General features: G+C 28.8%; 1 long non-coding RNA gene across 1 annotated transcript; it reads left to right on the forward strand.

The window, feature by feature from the left end:
• Positions 1-906: 906 nt before the first annotated feature.
• On the forward strand, positions 907-2,387 carry LOC136091460 (uncharacterized). Its single transcript, XR_010644003.1, has 2 exons — positions 907-1,040; positions 1,845-2,387. It is a non-coding gene; the product is annotated as an uncharacterized LOC136091460 (long non-coding RNA).
• The last annotated feature ends 20,712 nt before the right edge of the window (positions 2,388-23,099 follow it).

The raw sequence follows: 23,099 nt of genomic DNA on the forward strand, positions 1-23,099 counted from the left end.
TTGGCGCAGTGGTTAGGGATCGTCCATAAAGTACGTACACTCGGAGAGGAAGAGGGGGTCTGCAGATGGCGTATATGAGATGGGAGGGCATTAGGTTGATTATATATGAAAGGAGACTCTAAATTAAAAAAAATATCATAAAATGTTAGATAAATAGGTTGACAGCGTAGATACTTTTAGGGAGGTGGAGGGTACTTAAAAAAGCGTATTGCAAAATGCGGGGTGGGGGAGGGGGGTTGGGTCGACGAAAAAAAAACCTAAGTACTTTATGGACGACCCCTTAGAGCACTTGCTTTATGAGCAGGAGATCCAGGTTTGAAACGAGCTTTGGACATATTTTCGCCTTACGGTATGGAAGGAGGCATGAACTTTCTCGTTAAATGCACTTCCGCAGTGCTCGAAGACACAACCAATAGGTCTTCTTGGGGCGCCAAAATAACAAAATGGGGCGCCAAAATAACAAAAAAAAAAAAAAAAACTAGTACTTTCTTTTTTAATTTTTTTCCTTCAGTTTGCATAAATAATGTTTGAAGTTAAAACACTTTATTGTATGGTAAATGTTTATTAAGTATTAAAAAACTTTATTTTATGATAAATATTTTATTTAATTTTATTTCTGTTAAGTTGTTTTTGTTTTTTTGTTGACGCGACCATTCAAGTCGGCATATATTTAGCAACTAGATCTAGTAGGGATATTTATAATGTTTTTTTTAACTACAAATTGCAAAATTATTAGAATATGTAAATAATGAAATAGTTTGTGTATAGATCTTTTCATTTTTACTGTATTATTTTATTTGAATTACTACATTATAAGCCGACAGGTTTGACAGACGATATAAAAATGTTGTTCATTATTTATATCATTTATAACATTGTTAGTTTATATACTCATTAAATATTTTTTAAATAGTTCAAAAGCTGTCTAAATAAAATGGTGAGTTGACTTTGAATCAACCTGAAAAGATAAAAGCGTAATCTTTGGGATTCAACTTGTAAAAATGTTCAAAGAACAACTTAATTGGAGAAGGAAAACTATGGTAATGTTTTAAATATACCAGAAAGGGAAGTTAATTAATGCACAAGATTTTACTTCTCAGTTAAATATAAGCATATAAAAGCAATGTTTATAAATAATACACTATTAATTATTATGATAAAATTATTTTTAATTGTTTATATTTAACTAATGTGAAGTGCTCATCTTAAGTAAAAATAAATTAATTTATGCACACACTTTATTATTTATTATGTTTTTACATTACTATACTTAATAAATTACATATTTATTATATTTGTTATGTTTCAAATAGTAAAGTAAAAATATAAAAATTTTTTAAATTTAATAGTATGTGATAAAATCTTTTATTTCAACTTAAAAATTTTATTTAAATTACTGCATTATAAGCAGGTAAGTTTAACTGGCAATAGAAATAATGATTTACATCTTTCAGATAGATCAGACGAAGAAGAAAGCTTTTTTTAAATTACAATTTATAAGTAATAATATATTTGTTGCTGCCTTGTTCTATATAAATGTTACCAACATACTGGTAACGTTTATATATATGCATAAATCTTTTTATTTTGACTTTATTATTTTAATTAAATTACAAAATCATTATCAGGCAGGTTTGACTGGCAATATAAATAACTTTGTACATCATGCAGATTGCTCAGATAAAGAAGTTTTTTTTAAAAATTACAATTTATAAGTAATACTTTACTTGTTACCGCCTTGTTATATATAAAGGTTACTAAAATGCAGGTAACATTTATATATGTATTAGTTTGCATAAATCTTTTTATTTTAACTTTATTATTTTATTTAAATTACATTACAGGCACGAATGTTTGACTGGAAATATAAACGATGTTGTACATCATGCAGATAGCTTGGGCAAAAAAGAGGTAATAACCTTATAATTGTTATTTGAAAATAATGATGCTACTTTTGCTACTTTTTTTCTATATGTTACCTAACATTTTGAAACGTTTATTAATGCGTATAATGCGTAATTATAAAGTAAGTTATAATAGATAATAGTTATAAGTATAAATGAATTAGTAAATAAAGAAAATTAGTTAGTATGTATACATTAATTGTATGATGTATTGTCTACATTGGTGAAATAGACAATGATACTAACTGTGGTGAAAATAATAATAAATATCAAAATGTGAATAGTACTTTAATTGACGTTTACCTGGTTTTATAGACACAGTTTGTCGTGCAATCGCACTTATAAATGGTCTTGATGTTTTTTTGGATTTAATATGATGTATTGATGATTTTTTTTAATTTGTGGAAACTTGAAGCTATTAATTATCCAATTTATATATACTATTTTTATCAAATAGATAATATAAAATAATAAACATGTAAATTGTTATATCTTCTGTAAAAATTGTTTTCTTAACCTATTTCAATTGTTTATCACTCTATATCACTTATAGTATAATATTACTTGCGATTTTTTGTTTTATTTATTTTCAGTGCGTTTATACATATGCATGCGTTAAACATTGAGGTGAAGTCAAGTTTTAATGTTTTAGGTGCGTTATAGCTATTATTTTTCGAAGATTTGTAGGATTCAACAAGATTTAAATTTGTTTATTGATTTTATTTGGCGAAAGCGATCCTATTTAAAAAGATAACATGCTTTTTATAAACACTTACTTAGGTTTACTTAAGTACAACTGTTTCTGTGCTTGTGCTTAAGTTTACTTAAGTACAACTGTTTCTGTGCTTGTTGTTATAAAATTCTTATAACATTTAACTAAAGCATTCTTATTTTATTCAACAGGTTCACCTTTTTCGAACTACTTAGTTTTGGAATTTATGCAGGTGACACTATCTTATTAGATCATTTAATATCAGCCTTTATATATGCCACAAACGTTTCTGAAACCACGCAAAATTAACTTATAGAGTGTTGTGATAAGGCTTTTGAGGAGATTCTCATTACTGAAATCAATAAAATCAAGTACTTTTCACTTTTAGCTAATGAAGCGTCTGATAGAGCTAAGTTGTTAAGTTGCCTAAAAGCTAACTAAGATTGGCAAATCAGGAAATTCTGGATATCTATGATTCCTATCTTTGCATCCAACCTCTAATCATGCACAGTTGGTATATGGGAGCCAGTTTTGAAAAATCAATTAAAAATGCCTATCTAGTATTTCTTAAACAAAGGTTATGACAATGACTGGTTTTCCCAATATTTTTTAACTTTCTTAATATTCAATTCTAGGTATAATACCTAGAGATTAAAAACTTATTCAAGAAGCAGAGTGTTAGTATATTGATTAAACGGGCTTGCCTTAATGTCAATTTGTACAGAAATTGTTTCAGGTATAGGCAAGGTTTTCATGTGGGTTTCAGCCGGTTTGCAAGAACCGATTCCTGGATAGTAACATACTCTGCGAACCGGTTAGTAAATCTTCGAAAAAAACCTGAGAGCACTATATTTAATTACTCAGAGTTGTCACACAACAAATATAGCTTCCCAAGCGAAGACAAAACACAAATGATCTCCTAAAATTACAAATCTTTGATATTACACCGCATTACATCGAAATATTGAAGACAACTTTAATAAAGTAAGTTACTATGTTATTAATAATAGTTTAAATTGATATGAGATCCAAAACTAACAATTTTAGATAGCGTTCGATAACATTATGATCACCACAATACGAAAGAGTCTTAAATTAGTACATGTTGTATTTTTGGTTATTTCTTAGAATAAATCCTGAAAATGAACTGCATGTTCCACTTTGTACAGAAAATAAGAAGAACTGCAGATACTCTGGATGAGACTGCTTTGTCTTCGGCTGATACTGCATCCCAACATGATGATACTGATAATGCATCCCTGCATGATACTATGGTAGAAGAAGAAACAGATACCGTATTAGTTTCTAATGCAGAGCTACTAGAGAAAAATGCTGATTCATCTCAGGATACTATGCTGCAGGAAGAAATGAGTACTACCTCAGCTCCCAACGTTGTTCAGCAAGAACAACAACTTTCATACTGCAGGAGTATGAAGTAGTATAATTCATTTAAACAAAAATATGATGAATTAATTATGCAGGACAACAAACTTGGTTGCTTGCATTGTGGAAAACTTGATTCTCTGAATATTAAAGGCGTACATATTTCAATAGAATGGAAAAATTGTCGAGTATTAGCATTAGGGAAGAACAAAAAACCCAACAGGCTTTCCTCACAAAAAAAATGAATAAACATTTTGCATCCAAGGCTCATGCAATTTGTGTAAATCAAGTTGATTCCTGCAAACATGACACCATTACCAAAATCATTGATAAAGCTAATGAGAAGTAGATCAGTTCAAAATGGAAAGTTTTCAACACAGTGTATACGTTAGCAAAAAGGAGCAGGCCATTTAGTGATGTGGAAAACGAAATTGAACTCCAAATTAAAAATTTAATTTAATTGACATGGGTTTATGCCTTCATTCCCGCAAAACTGCCGTAAAAATAGTATCTCACATTGCAAAGGACATTAGAGGTCAAATATTTTCAAAGATTATGGAAGAAAGCCGTAAAATATGCGTCATTGTCGATGAGCTTCTGCAATATCAAGTAAGTCTATTCTTATAATCTATGTGAAAGTGGAAAATAATGAGCTGTCTCCGATGATTTTCCTGGGACTTGTTAAACTTGAAGAACAAGGAGGAGAAAACATACACGGGTGTTTAGTAGAACCGTTGAATAATGTTGGTTTTGATATGAATTTTTTGAAAAAGAATCTCATTGCTTTTTGCTCAGATGGGGCCAGTGTGATGCTTGAACAATTGTCAGGTGTGGGTGTTAGACTGAAAAAAGATTTTCCAACAATTATTCTTTGGCAGTGCTTAAACCATCGGTTGCAACTTGTTTTGGATTTTTTTTTTTCTTTTTTTTTTTTTTTTTTTCTTTTTTACATTTCTTCAATATTTATAAAATTACAAGTTAAGATATAATAATATAAACAATTACAAGTAAGGATTTTTACTATAAATAATAAAAAAAAAAAGAATGCGGAGACTCGTAGAAGACCTTAAGGTCTTGTCGTCGAGAACCGCTGCAAATTCGTTACAAATTTACGTGTTACATATTTTAAAATAAATAAAAAAAAACTGTGTTTAACAATATTAGAAGAAAAACATAATTTAAATAAAAAATAGAAATTTTCAAATAAATTTCCTATTAAAAGTATAAAAGTATAATATCAATAGACAAAATAATTTTCTTAAGTTTCCTTTTATAAGAGGTATAAGTCCATTCATGAGAAAAGTCAAAATGTTTCAAAACTATTTTATTCCAAAGAAAGGCTCCTTGGAAAGAAACACAAGATTTACCAAAATTTGTATGCAAAAATTGTAGTCGAATAGAATTATCATTTCGTAGATTGTACTTGTTTTTTTCTTTTATTGAGTATAGGTTATGAAAGGAAGAAGGGGAATCGTTGGTTTTACATTTATACATAAAACATAAAATATTATAAACGTTTAACTGATATATATTTAAAATATTCATTTCAAGTAAGAGAGGCCTGGCATGAGTAAAACGGTCTTTAAAGTTTATAAGACGTGCAATGTGTTTCTGTTGACGATAAAGAGGTTCTAGTATACTTTTGTTCACACTACCCCAAGCAATGTTAGCGTAGTTAATATGGCAGTGAATAAAGGAATAATATAATTGAGTTAAAGTATGTTTATTTAAGAAACTTCTTGATTTATATAATATTCCTATAGTTCTAGCAATTTTGTTATTTAGGTTGTTAACGTGGTGTTTCCATTTAAGATTTTCATCAATATAAATGCCTAAAAATTTTGTAATTTTTGTTCGCTTTATTTCAATATTATCAACAAAAATAAGTGGCGTAATACTTGGAATTAATTTTTTTTTTGAATTTGGGTAAAAAAGCATCCATTTAGTTTTTTCTATATTAATTGATAATTTGTTTGATTTGAACCAGTCAGAGATTTTAATAAGTATTTTAAAGGAATTTAGTTTTCAAAAATCTGAGACAACTTTTTTTTGTATTTTGGCCACCCCAAAACACATAGTACAATGGTTTCTAGTGAAAAGTCTTTGTTAACGAAAATATTTGTTTATTTTAATTGATTTAGTTCTTTTTATATTTTCACTTTATCTTTATATCTTTGAAGGTTGAGAACTATTGTCCGAAGTCTTCCGACTTTCTTTTGTCCAGTACAATGGGCACAATGGGCAAAATTCCACCTTTCTTTTATCCAGTGCGTTGATAACAATGGGCAAATATAAAAGTTTACTTTTTGAAACAATGATAAAAAAATCTTTAAAGAATTTTTTTAAAAGAACTCTTTTGCAAAAGTAACTTGCAAAAAAGTCAATTTCGGAGAAAAAAATTATGAAACACGTCATTATAGATGTATTAAATTATATTTTAGAAACCAAAAATGTTTAACTTGCTATGTAACTAAGTGCTATTTATTTATTGAAATTTATAAGCGTCAAATACGTATAAAATTTTTTATAAATAAATGATTGTATTCATAATATATACTTCTAAAATGTCATTTAACAAACAAGATTTAAATAATGTAAATAACATTAACAACACTTTGCAGTCGTCCCAAAACGATTAGAGTTTCGGCTCAGAACCAAAAGGGCCCGAGGTTCGACGCTGGGTCTGGCTCAATAAACAATATTGGTAAGGAAGGAGGCTAGTTAAAGCCACTTATAGCCACAAATAAAAATAAAAAAAAACTAAAGAAAATTTGAAGTAACTAAATCATATAATAAATTTGTAATCTGTCAACTTTGCAAAAAAAATAATATGAAGAAAATAGTAAATAGAATATAAAATAGTGTGACGATTCGACAAGCAAGATAACTTTGGCATTTAAAATCTGTCGATAATAAAATGAGGGGTGAACCCTTAAAAGTACCAACTGATTATTAAATAAAAAACAAAGTTCATTAAAACTAAAATCAACCGAATGAAATGTGTTAAATGCCCTACTAACCAACCATATTTCACAAAAAACCGACTATAATTTAAAATTGTCTTCTTGGGGGTGTTGTGTGGTTGGTGTAACACCCCTTAACATCTCTAGATTCGTTCTTTTGCGTTTATTTATATCAAATTTCAAGCGCTAATGTCTTGACCAATCACAAAAGGGGGCTAAATTAGTACCCTCTAAGGAAAAAAATTAGTAAAAATAAAACTAAATGTAAGAAAAAGTTTATTTTTAGATAGAAACAAGCATTGATGAAACTGAAACAAAAAATCATGATTTCAAGATGTAAATATAAAAATAAAGAGCACACTAATAAAAACTACAAATAAACAAGGTGGTACTAATTACCCACAAAAAGGTTCAAATAATACCACTAGTGAAGCTAATAAGTACCAAAGGGTATGAAGAAAAAAAAGCTCAGCACTAATAATAAGTAATAAATAAAACAATAACTGGTTCATTCTACACTTGTAAAATATATTTATTGACATAATTCACATATATAACTATCATGTGACCCATTTTGAGACTCAGATGATGAGCGTGCAACATGTACCCATGCTCCACAAATTAAACACTGGATCATATCCTCCTCAATGTCCTCATCACACATGAAGCAGTACCAACGCTGCTCACACTTTTAATGGGAAAAAAACGTATTTATTAATGAAGAAGAATGAATGGGCTAACACCTTAAAAAAATTATAAATAAGTTACGTATATCCACGCCTGCAAGGTACGACTAGTAGGACAGTGTATTATTTCATCAAATAGTGTAAAAAAAGGGAAACAGACTTACCTTTTTTCTTTAATGTTCGATTCCGCCATTTTTTGGTCAGTATACATATTTCATTTGCTGGCTTGATTTTATCGTGTTTCCGCCAATTTCAACGAATCAGAAAAAGAACAATGACGCTGGTACGAATTGCACAGCGGTACTAGTTACCCCCCTTTCCCCTACGCCATATACATACCTGACTTTATTTTTGCAACCAATAAGTTATCATTGCCAAAAGTTTGCAAGTATTTGAAACAAATTCCGGCATATAATTTATGATGAGCCAAAATACGAATAAAAAATACGAATGAATTTTATTGCAAAAACCATTATCATCCATCATAACAATTTGATAAAATATTTTTTGTCTTATTCTCAACTAGACTATTATTTATCGATAAATTTTAAGTTTCATAGCATTTTCTATTAGCGTTCAAATATTATAACCATATAAAATTTCTTCCAAATGCCTCTAATATCTTTAAAACTATAATGTTTGCCGACGATACAAACTTATTTTACTCGTCAAAGACAATCGAAGACCTCTATGAAAAAACAAATGCTGAACTAAAAAAAGTCAACATATGGTTTAAATCAAATAAACTGTCACTCAATATAGAAAAAACAAAGTAAAACTAAGTATCAACAAATTAAAAAAATACCCCTGAACCTACCAACAATTAATATAGAAAATATAACCATCAAAAGAGCTCTGAATACAAAGTTTTTAGGAGTTCTTATTGATGAACACATCTCCTGGAAACCCCACATTAACTACATAAACACAAAAATATCAAAGAACATAGGTTTACTTTACAAGGCAAGACCATTTTTGTCACAAAAAAGTTCATTCATACATTGCTATCTCATATATGCCAATATAGCATGGGGCAGTAACCACAAATCTAAATTAGAACCACTTTACTTACAGTATCGGACAAAACAAGTGCAACCAAATAATGCTAATTTATTTTCTTTATATAAAAGTGCTGCATTTTTTCAATTTAGAGAAATAACTATGTAAATGTTTAGAGACAAAGTTCTTCAAGTTTTATTCATCACAAAGTTCATTATTTGTAAACGAAAATTAATAAATTAATCAAAAGTATTAAAAAAAGTTGATTTCCTTCTGGACAAAACAAGTGCAACTCAACAAAAGGTTGACCAAGCTGTATTTCGCTATCAATATTTCGTGGCGAATCCTTTGTTGCCGATCACAGCCTTGCATCTTCGAGGCATAGATTCGATCAGGTGATTAATGAAACTTTGTGGAATAGCTGCCCAGGTCTTTTGGATTTGTTCAAACAGTTGATCCTAATTACGAACACCTTCACGATTAATTCTGCGGTTGACGATCTCCCACAGGTTCTCGATAGGGTTGAGATCGGGAGATTGAGGCGGTCAATCCATCACCGATAGGTGGTTGTCTTGAAACCACTGCTCGACTACTTTTGCAGCGTGTTTCGGATCGTTGTCTTGCTGACAAACCCATTTTATTGGCATATTCCATTCAGCATGTGGTAACATAACATCATTCAGGATATTTTTATACATAAAACGGTCCATTATTCCATCGTTTCGATATATTAGACCAAGACCGTTAGCAGAAAAACACCCCCAGACCATTACATTGCCTCCACCATGCTTCACGGTCTTATGGCAGTAACGTAAATCGAGGCGTTTTCCGGCCGGTCAACGTACACGGCAAATGCCATCGCTCCCAATGATGTTGAACTTCGATTCATCACTGAACAGGACAGTTCGCCATTTCTGCACATTCCAGTCAATATGAGATGTAGCAAACAGGAGACTTTTCTTCTGGTTTTTTAGTGAAATCAGCGGTTTCTTTGCAGAGCGTCGAGAAAACAATCCGGCTTCAACAGCACGTCGTCTGATTGTTCGGTCCGATACAGGCAGCTCTAATTGCTTTTGTATCTCGACTGATGATATCCAGGGATCCTTCTTGACGGATCTGAAAATCATAGAATCCTCTCTAGAAGTGGTGGAACGCGGTCTTCCACCTTTGTTATCTGCTGCCAACTTCCCCGTGTTTGGGACATGGTCTTGATACGGTCCATTTTTTCACGCGATATTTATCACAAATACTTTTTTGTGACATTTTACTTACGTAATCGCCAATAATTTTCTTTCTTAGTTCCTATCCAAGACTGTCGGGAGCCATTTTTGCACTTGAAGTCATAAAAATAATAAAAATAAACCATCACGCTTCTCAAGGCTTACCGTGTTACATTTACCTTGTGATGATAATAATAAATAAAGACAATAATGCTCTGTGGAACACAACGTCTTGGTTGGATGTGGACTGTATTGATGTAATGAAAGACTTGCTGTATTTTACTTCTTGTATTGATGTTCTTCGATAAAACACTTTGATAAAACTCACTTCGATAAACTGTCTTGATAATACTGACTGATTGACTTCCATATACTGACTGAATTACATGTCGATTTACATGTCTCTTATATAGTAAAATGAAGCTGTGTGAACCTGTTTCGGAAGATTCTAGATGCTTTTTTTCGATGCTTCTGGAAGCTTCTGGATGCGTCTGGATGCTTCTGAATGTTTCTGGATATTTCTGGATACCACTGGATGCTTCCAGAGGCTTCTTCTAGAAACTTCTGGAAGCTTCTGCATGCTTCTTTAATTATTAAAAAACTTCCGTGACGTTGACACGGACCAGACTTAAGAAAATGAAACAAACCAAAAAAGTTGTACTTGTTTTGTCCGCCTCAATATGGCACTTGTAAACGAAATTCTGCCTGTGTGCTGTAACCTGTCAGCTGATTGCTCATGTCATGGCATGTTATGACTCAAGTTTCCTGAACTGTTTTCTGTGGTAGTATAGTTCGTTTCGTTTTTAAGACATGTAAAATTAGGAAAACTTTTTAGCATTGTTCGATGTTGGTTGCAAATGTTTTGTCCAATACTGTATATATATATATATATATATATATATATATATATATATATATATATATATATATATATATATATATATATATATATATATATATATATATATATATATATATATATATATATATATATATATATATATATTTATATATATATATATATATATATATATATATATATATATATATATATATATATATATATATATATATATATATATATATAGATATAAATAAATGGCATATTAATATTGATAACAATGTTGTAATATACATACAGCATTTTCTACATCTTTGAAAACTCCTGGCCAGTAAAAACGTTCTGACACCTTGTAAAAGTTTCGTGTTCTACCAAGGTGACCGACAGTAGGTTTGCTATGACAAAAATTACCCATTTGTTTAATTTGCTCTTTGCTGAAAACCACTTATATGGTTTTCAGCAAAGAGCAAAGACAACAAATTATATGTCATTCTTAGTCTTGTGATGCAGTTTATCATCCTCCATCATTAACCTGTAAAGTATAAGTAATTATTTATGTATTGTTGGAACTGCTTCCATAATACATAAATAAACTTTTTGTGCCATAATTTTTTTGAATATCCTTGTAAGTATTATTAAATGGGAGCAAAGGGTTTACTTTGAGTAAAAAGAATCCACTATGCTTAGTTTGCAGGTACTGTGTGTATACTAGGTATATACTTGTGTGATAACCTAGTATACCTAATATCTATATTCAGTGGACATACTTTGTCGATTGCTAGTATACTAGGAACATACATACTCTAATACATAACAAAACATGTAATGTAAAATGGTAGCAATAATGCCACCATATATTACAAAATGTTATATGTACACTGCAAAATAGATCACTAACATATATTATATCATATGCTTTAGTGATCTGTAACAGTGACACTGTAAAGTAGATTACAAATATATTCGATATGTCAAATAGAATATATGATAATTATATATTCTATTTGACAAATAGAATATGCAATAATCATATATTCTGTTTGTCATATCGACAATATTTGTAATCTACTTTACAGTGTCACAAATGTCACAAATAATTTTTCATAATGACTATATTTGTAACTTTCTTAACAGTGTATAAAAGTATATATCATATTGTAACTATGTTACTAGTAACATAGATCCAAAATGATATAATCTATGTTTAATATTTTTAATCTATACCCGCTTGCTCTTCGTCGAATCGCCCGCTTTTCATTCGGTGAGCAGTCATGGCAATAAACAGATGTAGATAGATAGTTACTAGCATCAGCAAGCATTCTTTCTTCAGCATTATTATTCTATTCATCCATTTTTAAAATTATTTTCAGAATGATGGTACAAAATCAGTCGCAATTCATAAAATTACACTACTCTCTAGGTCGGACAACTTACTCCAAACTAGGACATTCTCCTCCGGATTAAAATGTCGGATCGGACAGTTTACTCCAGCGGACAGATTTCTCCGTGACAGGACTAACTTAAAGGATAAAAGGTTGCCATGGTCGTTGCTATGGTCGTTGCTATGTGATTAAAATATACCTTAAGGTGTTCAAGAAGAATATTCTTAATATTATTATAAGATTATTTCGGTAAAAATATTTTTACTATTGAATTCTACAAGGTTCGTTTGTCTAAATAACATTTTTTCAATTTTTCATTTTTTTTTTTCATTTTCACCAAAATAATGGCTGGATACCACCTTAAGTTTTTTGTTAAATAATTTTTTTTTAAGGTTTTACATAACAAAAGTTTTTTTAAATTATTTTTAAAATTTTGAAATTTCTGGGTCAAAAATCTTCACAATTTTTTTACTTTAACTGTATTGAAACAGTTGAAGTTTTTGTTGAATATTTTTTTTCTTCAGTTGAATATTTTTTTTCTTCTAAACAGTTGAATATTTTGAACTTCTAACAATTGAATGTTTTTTTTCTTCTAAAAAACTGACACATCATTATATTTTACCTAAACCGTACAAATAAGTAATTAGTTACATTTATTAATTATTAAGTAATTAATTATTTCGGAAAAAACTTAAGTTTTTTCCGAAATCGTAAGGAAATATCACTAAAAGATACTTTTTACCAAAACCATACCGCCACGTATCAAAAAATTTAGTAACAAACTTTATGGCATGCAGATCGGTAACAAATAAGAAACTTTTTTTCTCCTGGCGGGCGCCCATGGAAATGTTACAACCAATAGGTTGTAATACTTCTTCAACGGCACTTCAATTTACACTTATTAAACAAACACTTTTTGAAGTTAAAAAATTAATAACGGAAATGTTTATGAAGTTTAAGATCGTGATGGAAGAAATGCCAAAGCAACAAGAAAATTTTTTTTTTCAGCATAGTTAGTTCTAACACCGTCGCATAGTGACTCAGGACGATCAAAAAACGACAAAAATTAAATAAAATTTGATTTAATTCTTAAAAAAAAAAAAGCTATATTTTGAGTCAAAGGTTTCAAATTTGTTTATAAAAATTTTTTTTAGCGCAGCTTCAACGCATACAATGCGCACTTACGCGTTTATGCGCGCGTTAAAGTTGACTATACGCGTACAAAATATTTTTTTCTCAAGTTTTAGAATCATTAAGACAAACACGTCATTTTGATAACTTACTCTACCCCTATTTTTATGAAAATATTTTTTAAAGGATGTTGATACATTGTGAAAAAAACTGTAATTTATTACATTTATTTTATCATTTATATTACAATTAATTTAATAATTTCATCTGGTAGAGGTTTTCCTCAATAATTCTTATGTTTTCTAAAAGATATGCTTGATACTTTTGGATATGATCTTACTAGAAGGTAGTGCATCTGTGTATCTTGTGCTTAATTCTAGAATTTCTTATTTGTTTATTTAAATTCTCCAATGCATCTTCCGAATATACCCCGACTGTCAAAGGTAGTTTGTGTGATTTAGAAGAATTATGCAGATAAATCCGCAAAGATATGGTTATGAAAATATTATGCAACCTTTTAATTATATCACAAACAATTTTAGTAATTTCAGATAAAACTTCATTATTTTTAAATGCTCATTTGACAGCACTGCTGTCATTGGTATTGCCAAACCCAGCTTTAGGCATGTCAATAGGCAATAGGCTTAATCGTTCTCTGAAGAGTACCTGAATTTCTTTCTTTCTTAAGTTAACAGATAATTTTCCTCAATTATTTTTGACTTATACTTTTTAATTTCCATTTTATTTTGTTTTATTTTTTTTTTTTTCTAAATTTATTTGCCTTCAATAAAAAAAATTACATTTACAGAATAGCTTTATTACAAATATAATCGGCAGGACCTCCAGAAGAAAATAAAATTAACCAATAAAAATAAATCAACATCAACATATATAATTGTGCATTTAAAATATACATATACTGGATAAAATATATGAAACAAAAGAACTAAAAACAAGAATAAATATTTTCTGCTGAAAAGATTACTTCTTTTAGTTTTTGTTTAAAAGAAGTTAAATTCAATTTTAAAGACAAATCAAAATTTGCAAAAACTATTTTATTCCATTAATAAAAAATTAAGAAATAACTAGTTGTTCAAATTTAGTTTGGTAGAAAGTTTCTTGTAGAAAGGTTCTTGTAGATTTTTTCCATTGCAAAGATTGTATTTGCTTATGGGTTTTACATTATAGAGGTTTATAAATACATCAGGAGATAAATGATTTTTACATTTAAACATGAAGCATAAAATATTATTGTCATTTAGTTCGTATACTTAAGGCTTTCATTTCTCTCAGAAGTGGTTTTGAATTTGAAAAACGATTTACAAAATTAATTAGGCGAGCAGCGTGTTTCTGATGCTGATAAAGAGATTTAAGTTTAGATTTGTGCGCGCTTACCCATACAATATTTGCATAATTTAAATGGCAGTGGATAAACGAATAATATAGTTGTTTTAATTGTTGTTTATTTAACATGTGTCGAACTTTATATATAATTCCTATACTTTTAGCAACTTTCATGGAGATATTGTCGATTTGTTGTTTCCAGGATAAGTTTTCGTTCACAAAAACTCCGAGAAGTTTTGTAACTTTTTCCCTTTTTAGTATTGTATTATCAATGAAGAGGTCGGGCATCGTATTTGGTAAACATTTTTTTCTGGATATTCTGTAAAAAATTGTCCATTTTGTTTTATCAATATTGAAGGAAAACTTATTTTTCTTAAACCAATATGAGATTTTATTTAATTCTTGTGTCATATTTTCAAAAGGTGTATTTATTTTTTCATGAGATTGGAATAGGTTTGCGTCATCAGCAAAAATTTTAGTAGTTAAGTTAGAGGCTTTGCCAAGGTCATTTATATATATTAAAGATAATAGGGGCCTAACTATGGATCCCTGTGGGACACCACATGTTACATTCATTAATAAAGGCAAAGAAGAGTCTTGGATATTAACAAACTGCTTACAATTACTGAGATAGCTTTTGAACCAGCTTAGGGATTTATCTTTAATTCCATTGAGTTCTACTTTTATTAATAGAATGCGGTGATCGACAGTATCAAAAGTTTTAGACAAATCGATGAATACTTCTAGGGTATAATGAGAATTTTCAAAAGAATCAAAAATGCTACGTGTTAGTTGGAGAATGGCGTGTTCAGTAGAAATGTTTCTCTGGAAGCCAAACAGATTATTATATGAAAGTTTAGTTTCAACAAAATAATTGTAGACTCTGTTATACATTATTCTTTTAAGTATTTTAGAGAAAACTGGAAGAACTGAAATAGGACGATAATTTGTAATGTTACAATGGTCACCTGATGTATAAATAGAAGTAATTTGTGCTACTTTTAGAGAGTCTGTAAAGGATCCTTGAGCAATAGAGGCTTTACAAGTTTTAAAGAGTATATCTTTAAAAACGTCAAGGTGTCTATTATAACATTTCCATTGATGCAATCAGCCCCAATTGTTTTATTCCGTTTTAATGATTTAAACTCTTCTCCAAATTCGCTGTTTGTTAGGTTTAAAAAATTTAAAACTAAATTAGATGATGTTATGAACTCATCAATTGATTTGTCATTAAGATAAGGAATTTTATTTAATAGGCTTGTTCCGATTGGAAAAAATATATATATTTTTAAAAGCAATTTTATTAGGGTCATTGAATAATTTGTTTTTAATTTCTATTGCATTTCGTACTGATATTGTACTTTTTTTATTTTTTCCCGTGATCTCTTTCATTAGTTGCCAACTAATTGGAAGAAATCACGGGAAATACGCTTTGAATTATGTTTATGCTTTGCAAACAAGTCGGAGTGGTAATCTTTTTTCGCATTTTTGCGTAGTTTTTCAAAACTATTTTTATAAATTAAGTTGTTATTTTTATGATTGACTTATTTATATTTTAGGAATTTAATATACAGTTTTTGTTTCCTTTTTGATGATTTTTTAAGTCCTTTATTTATCCAAGGACTTGATACGTCCTTTGCGTTAAGGATTATTTATCGAATAGGGAAGGTTTTAGATTTTTTGTTTATAATTTCAATTGTTAAAATCACTTGATCTTCATCAGAAACACTCATATCGCGTCTAATCTTATAAAGAATATTTTCTTTTATGTAAAAATGTACTCCTCCTCCTCGCTTATTATCTTTACGTTCTAAAAATACCAAATTAAAACCTGGGAGATGGAGATTAGAGTTATAATCAAAAAATTCTTTAGAACACCACGTTTCCGTTAATTTTAAAGAATAAACTCCAAGTTCTTTACCCAGCAGTGCAAAACTGAAATTCCGAGCGCCAAGGCTGACTCATTTTCAGTTTTTGCTTTTACTAAATCAATATTGTTCGTTTCATTGGGTTTAGCAATGCACACATTGCAGGATTGAGTTGATTTTGTCTCTGTAAGTGCATTAACTACTTTATTATCAAACATTGTAAGATCAAACCTATAGCTGATATTAAAGATCACCATTTTTCCTTCAAAATTAAAAACTTCGCAAAACGACTTTAAGGTATTTATTTGATTTTTTAGATCTAATTTTGCTTCTCTGCATAAAATTGAACTCTCTTTTTTATGTTGAAGAGGTCTACAAAAGACACAATTTTAAGAATTTTTTATTTTTCCAAATTTTGTCATATCCTGCTTTGAGCAATAATGGCACAAAAGCTTTCTTCATGCTCAAGTTCTTTAATTATGTTGCTTGTCTCGTATTTCTGCTAATAAATACTTTGGCTTGATGTTCCATCAAAACCAATCTTTTCATATAAAACTCCAAATATTTCGTTAGTTTGACTAAACTTGACATATCAATTATTTCAGTTGTTCTTCTAACAGTGTGTCTAACATCCTTTGAAGAGTGTACTTTGCAGAAATTTCAGATAAAATTTTTACTTTCAGGATAGCATTTCAATTGTTTCACTAAAATATCGTGCAAGGATAAATATGTACATTGTGTAAAAGAGCTGAATTTCTGATCATTTGATATTGTTTATCGTTGAGATCAGTGTTCATTTTTAATACAATAGCTTCCTCCACACTCATTATAATGGGAAAAGTTTTATTCAAAGTTTCATTAACATTTTTGGTCTCTTAAACATTAGAAAAGTTATCTTTTTAAATGGAGGCTTTTTTTTTTTTTTAGCAGCATTTGCAATTCTTGCAAAAGCTAAAGGTAAAGCTTCATGATGTTCAGTAGCTAGTTCTTTTATCTTTATCCTTTTGCTTCGATCTTTAAGAACACTCCATTATTTAAAGGGCCTTCCAGAACCAAAATGAATATTTTTATTGGACATAAGAATTCTCTGAAGCCAATGATTTTCTTTTTGTATAAAGGTATCGTAATTTTGGCCACGTTGTTTTAGTTTTTTCTTCACCTTTGAAATAATTGTAACTAAAGCAATCTTTATTTAAGTTTTTTTTGTGAGTTTCTTCAGTATTTTTTATTTCATTAAGTAAATCCTTCCAAAATCTTTATTTATCCTCTCCTACTTCACGTATATTTTAGATAAGATCTAATTTTTTAATTGTTATTGTTTTTAAGAACGATTAATATAATAAAATCTTTAATTTATCAGAAACATTTTAAACTACCTCATACATTTCTTTACTTTAAAGTGTCTATAATTTTATGTTATTTTTGCTTCAACAATTATGGCATTAGATTTCCTGTAATAATGTTATATTACAAAGTTACTTTTGTATCAGAGGAAATACTAAAGTCGTTGAGCTATTTTAAACATGCTGTACTTATCGAATTATAAATTATTCTTCCAAATTGATAATAAATATTTTAACAAACTTCGAAATAGTATATTAGAACAAGTTCTACAAGCAAAAAACTCAAACTTAGGTTTTGCCAGTCTCGTTTGTTTGATATAATAAAATACTTTAAAAAATGGCGGCAAATAAGGTTTTTTATGATTTCATTAACATCGGAATTTCTTTAATAACTTCCAATACCGCTGGGGACCGCAGTAATCCCTTTATAAAAGTAGAAATGTTAATTTACTGGAAAAAAAAAAAATTTTTTGGAACTCGGTGGAATATTTTTTTAGCTGATATATATAAACCAAAAAAATGCAATTATTTGCTCCTTTTTTTAGAAAAGTTTTTAAATTTAAACAAAAAAATCAGACTTTTTTTTATTCTTTTTTAGTATATTTGAAATATATAGAGTCAAAAGATTATCTTAAAAATAAATATACACTTTTGTTTAAACTTCAGATTCTCTAATTTAGTTAAATAAAAATCTCACATTTTTCAGATTTCTTTAAAAATAGTATCAAATTTTTTTCACTTTTTTTAACTATAAAATAAAAAATTATTGTAATTTAAAAAATTAAAAAAATTTGTGAGGGGTTTATTGCCAATTTTGTTGCTTTGAGTCACTGTGGGTCAGTGGTGTCATGTAGAAAATAAAAAACAGGGAACGGTCGAATAACATATATATATATATATATATATATATATATATATATATATATATATATATATATATATATATATATATATATATATATATATATATATATATATATATATATATATATATATATATATATATATATATATATATATTAGGGTGTCCCGTTTTCAGGGTCACTTTTTATTTTGACTGCTCCTAGCATTTTTCTGCTGTGTATATGTGAGAAGATGAGATCTGTAAAGTTTTAGAGCTCTAACTTTATTTTTGTGGCTACATAAGCCACCTTACAGTTACATACGTTTATATATAATATATATATATATATATATATATATATATATATATATATATATATATATATATATATATATATATATATATATATATATATATAAACACAGTTACATACGTTTCAATAATACAGTGTTGCTTTAATGTTTAATGCTAAATGTTTTACTTATGTTGAGCTGAGGGCAGGGGCGGCAATTTTTGGTCTTTGAGAACTTCCAGGCATGAGCAAACTCTAAACATTTATATGTTTATACTTACGTCAATAAGGATGCTTTGCAAAAAATTGCGATGGTTTTAGTCTGGGATTAAAAAATGCCTTAAAACTTTGCCCCTTTATCCTGCCCAAACGTGAGAGCAACAAGATGATAATATTTTTTTTTGTACTATTCTCAACTAGACTTGATAAGTTGTAAACTTCATAGTATAATTTCTCAGCTTTTACAAATTATGAACATAAAAAATTTGTAGTTTCCTCAAATTGATGGGGCTTAAACTTTATATGGTCATAATTTTTGAACGCTAAAATATTTTCTTAAAGACCAAAAAATGCAGTATCCGCCCTGGGCTGGCGGTTATGGGACTATGGTCATTAAATTTTTGTATTGTAGCATCTATTTAAAGATTATTTTCACTATTTGATAATTTTATTACTTTTTATTTGTAATTATTTTACTTTTTACTTTACTGTTCCACCTGGAAACTTATTCAATATCTCACTAACGGGTGATGCGGAAGTTATCGGACAAATCCTAATTTCATTATTTGAGCATAATAATTAGTTTTTGTAGTTTTATGCGTAGGCATAAACGTTCTATAAAATATAAACTTTATTAATTGAAACACAATTATTTAAAATGAGGTTAATCGTAGCTGAAAGAGAATCTTTTCGAAAGCGACTAAAAATGTTTTTTGTAAATAAACCTAATATAAAAAAATAAAAAAATCGTAAATCATTTCGAAAAGGAAGGATTTGCTCGAAGTACAATATTAATAACCTAAAAAGACTCTATAACATAAAATCGCTTCTAGTCATCGATGACGAAAAATACTTTTGTTTTGTAGGGGACAACATGCCTGGAAATTCTGGATACTACACAAACAACAAAAAGACATGCCCAGAAAGTGTTCGTTTTATAGGAAAAGAGAAATTTCCAAAAAAAATTATTAATGTGGATAGCCATATTTGACCGTGGTATGTCCGAGCCAGTGTTTCGCACTTCCATGGCTGTTGCGATCAATTCATCAATCTATATTAATAAATGTTTAGAAAAACGACTTCTTCCATTTATTCACAAGTATCATGGAGACTTTAACTATTTATTTTGGCCAGATTTAGCAAGTTCTCATTATTCTAAAGATTCTCTAAATTGGATGGACCAAATGTGCCTCAAGCACGACCAATTGAAAATTTTTGGGGTCATTTGGCACAGAAGGTTTACGAGGGAGATTGGCAAGCTTCAACAGAACAAGTTTTGATTGATCGCATTAAACTAAAACTACAAGAAATTGATTTAAACTTTTTACAATCGCATATGAAAGGCGTCAGAGCAAAATTGAGATCAATTGCAGATGGTGGTGTTTTTTCATATAAAAAAATAATATATTTTTATTAAAAGATAAATGCTTTATTTAAAAAAAATATAATAGTAGTTTGTTTTTTTATTTATAAATAAGTTATTGACGTTTTTATTTTGTCCGATAACTTCCGCATCACCCGTTATATATTTTTACTTTACTGTTCCACCTTGAAACTTATTCAATAACTCACTATATATTTTTACTTTACTATTCCACCAGCTTATTCAATAACTCACTGTAGTTTATAGTGAGAAAATAGAAATCTGTTCTATGTTTATGTTGATTTAGTTAAATGTCCATGGATATTAAACTAAAAAAAAAATAAGGTGGTTTGATTTTTTTATTTACATCATATGTATTTATGTATGTATGTATGTATGTATGTATGTATGTATGTATGTATGTATGTATGTATGTATGTATGTATGTATGTATGTATGTATGTATGTATGTATGTATGTATGTATGTATGTATGTATGTATGTATGTATGTATGTATGTATGTATGTATGTATGTATGTATGTATGTATGTATGTATGTATGTATGTATGTATGTATGTATGTATGTATGTATGTATGTATGTATGTATGTATGTATGTATGTATGTATGTATGTATGTATGTATGTATGTATGTATGTATGTATGTATGTATGTATGTATGTATGTATGTATGTATGTATGTATGTATGTATGTATGTATGTATGTATGTATGTATGTATGTATGTATGTATGTATGTATGTATGTATGTATGTATGTATGTATGTATGTATGTATGTATGTATGTATGTATGTATGTATGTATGTATGTATGTATGTATGTATGTATGTATGTATGTATGTATGTATGTATGTATGTATGTATGTATGTATGTATGTATGTATGTATGTATGTATGTATGTATGTATGTATGTATGTATGTATGTATGTATGTATGTATGTATGTATGTATGTATGTATGTATGTATGTATGTATGTATGTATGTATGTATGTATGTATGTATGTATGTGCGTGTACAGTTTTGAACAAATTAATAGTAGTGTTTAGCAAAATAGTTATTTATAATTAAAAATTTTTTAATCTTAATCATGAATTAATATTTTTTATATAATTGTGGCACAAATATTGAATAATGAAATTAAAACATTGATTTTTTGCATTTTAAGTTATAACATTTGTAGCATTTTTATATTATATATGTTTATATTTAGATCTGTTTAGGTATACAGGGTATACGAAGTAGGCTAACTAACTCTGCCTACAAACCACAATACGCTACAAAAGCTATTAAAAATGACGAACCAAAAATAAATATTCGGGGTTGTCTTTCCTATCACGGCGTAGGGCTGCGATAGGAAAAGACTATGAAGGTCGTAATTCCATCAATCTATAAAATTGATGGAATTATGGACCAACATATTTTACTGAAAATCTTACTAATATGTACCTATGTCAAAGAGACAGTTTCAAAAAAAAAAAAAAAATCAAGAAATATGAAATGTTGTTCAAAATTCTTGGAAAAACATGTCTTTACAATAATGCAAAGTTCTAATCAGCTGAATGCCAAATCGGTGCAAGGCTGTGATCCAAATCGGGGACATGCGATTTAATAATAATAATTTTATTATTATTTTACTAATTTAGTGTCACTAATTATCCTTAAAATTAATTATTTGTTATAAAACATTAAAACAAATACAACTATTATTATGTCATTTTTCCTTGTCACTACATGTATATAATTCACTACATGTCTATGTGTCACTACATGTCACTACTGTGTCACTACATTGTCACTACATGTCATGTATATAATTCACTACAAAGTCACTACATGTATATAATTAATGTTAGTCCCAGTAAACTTTGAAAAAAATTTTTTCTTTAAAATTTTCCAAATCGGTAAATCATCTTACATCTATTTATTTTTTTATTCAATATTATATTTGCATTAACAGTAACTGTTTAACAAAAAAATGCGCTGGCTCTTTAATTTTGAACACACTACTATTATTTTGTTCTCAACTGTTTGCATGTATGTGTGTATGTATGTATTAGGGTGTGTTATACTTTTTGATTTTTTAATAAAATTGTTTTTACATAAACGTGGTATATGGAAAACGTGTATAAGTACAATACGTGTACAAAAGTCAGGTTTAGGATTCAAGTCAGTGTTAGGGTTCTAATCCCGGTAACTTAAAAATTTCTGATTTTTGAATTTTTAAATAAATACAAGTTTTTAGAATACAGGGTTTTCAAACCGGAAAAATAACGTGTGACGCACCATAGTGTGTGCATGTATGTATGTAGGTATGTATGTATGTACGTATGCACGCGTGTATGCAGAGCCGGCGCGAAAAAGGTGGGTTTTTTTTTTTGGGGGGGGGGGGGTATGGAGGAGGGTTAGAGGGTATGAGTAGAAAAAAATGCCGACTATTTTTTTTTTCTCTTGTTAAAGAAAAACTATGGTATTTTTTTAATCAGAGAATTGATTCTTAATTTAATTAAAGATTGATATCCTTTGTTTCACCGACGTCCATTTTTAACATTTCTTTTTAAATCAATTATGTCCGACATCTTTA

This window comes from Hydra vulgaris, chromosome 15, assembly GCF_038396675.1.
Source record: "Hydra vulgaris chromosome 15, alternate assembly HydraT2T_AEP".
Taxonomy (NCBI): Eukaryota; Metazoa; Cnidaria; class Hydrozoa; order Anthoathecata; family Hydridae; genus Hydra; species Hydra vulgaris.